Below are 1,713 nucleotides of genomic sequence, written 5' to 3' on the forward strand. Positions count from 1 at the left end.
CATCGATGAAAATCCACTGTCACATATACTATTACACTGGTTAAATATGTACTAATTATATCTTTATTATTATTTTAACCTTAAACTTCGTTCAAATTGTATTTAAAACGATAATAATTTATTTAAGCTGGTTTTTGTATATAATATACATGTTAGCATATATTATAATGGATGTAGGGATGATTATGGAATGTTTATTATTTTGATATTTTTAATAATATTTTTCTATCTTTACACAATAAATATTTTATATAAATTCATTTGGTACTTATTGTTGGTTGATATATACATTTATTTATTACTATTATTGTTGTATTTTGACCTGACGATTAGCTGTAGTTTTGAATAGAATTTATTTTTGATAATTTTAATCGATTTAAATTTCCTTTCTATTTGAAAATTAGTTATGAAACACGTGTAGTCATTTTATTATCTTTATCTTATGATATTTACTTTTGGAATATTTATTTTGGTGTGTTTAGGATGGCATGAACTGAAAGGGAGATACTGCTTAGAGTCTGTTGGCTTGTAGTAAATGTCAGTTGTGACGTGGTTGTTGGACTTTTTTAAAATCAAGATGTCCAGAAAAGGGAGAAGAACGACTAAATAAAGAGAACTTATTCATTCAAAAATATAAACCACACCTCAATATTCAAATCTGACAACCTTTTAAAAAAACTATCTTAAGGAATCAGTTATCCCCCTTGACACCCATTACCTCCCTTGGTTCACTCCCTAAACCCTTCCTTATTTTTCAAACAGCCAAGATGGCGAAACCCCCGCATCATGCGAATTAATCATTAATCACTATACAATGCCCCTTGAAAAGCTAATTTAAATAGCGAAAACCGGTTGGATTTTACAACACCCATATAATATGTATATATTTATATAAAAAACATATTAAACTATGTGAAACGAAGGCATTTTTTTTCATCTGTCTTTACATATTTTCAACTATAATTTTACCACGTGTTGTTTACTGAATCTCCAGTATTTTTGCTCCTTATATTTATATATATATATATATATAATAATAATATTAGGGACAAAATTACAGGTAAGAACTCAATCAAAATCAATTTATAAAAAATTGAAATTAAATTAAGCTTTACAGAGTAAAATATATATAAATATATAGTTTTAGGAAAAAGAACCAAGGTTCATGAACTCGTCGATGAAAATCCACTGTCACATATAGAAAAATTAATAATTAAAAGCACAATAAATCAGTATAATATAATGCAAAGTAAGTATCATAAGATAAAGATAATAAAATGACTACACGTGTTTCATAACTAATTTTCAACTAGAAAGGAAATTTAAATCGATCAAAATTATCGAAAATAAATTCTATTAAAAAATACAGCTAATCGTCAGGTCAAAATACAACAATAATAATAAAAAATAAATGTATATATCAACCAACAATAAGTACCAAATGAATTTATATAAAATACCTATTGTGTAAAGATAGAAAAATATTATTAAAAATATCAAAATAATAAACATTCCATAATCATCCCTACATCCATTATAATATATGCTAACATGTATATTATGTACAAAAACCAGCATAAATAAATTATTATCGTTTTAAATACAATTTGAACGAAGTTTAAGGTTAAAATAATAATAAAGATAATATAGGCGCAGGAGTGGCTGTGTGGTAATTAGCTTGCTTACCAACCACATGGTTCTGGGTTCAGTCCC

This window comes from Octopus bimaculoides, chromosome 1 (genome assembly GCF_001194135.2).
Source record: "Octopus bimaculoides isolate UCB-OBI-ISO-001 chromosome 1, ASM119413v2, whole genome shotgun sequence".
NCBI lineage: Eukaryota > Metazoa > Mollusca > Cephalopoda > Octopoda > Octopodidae > Octopus > Octopus bimaculoides.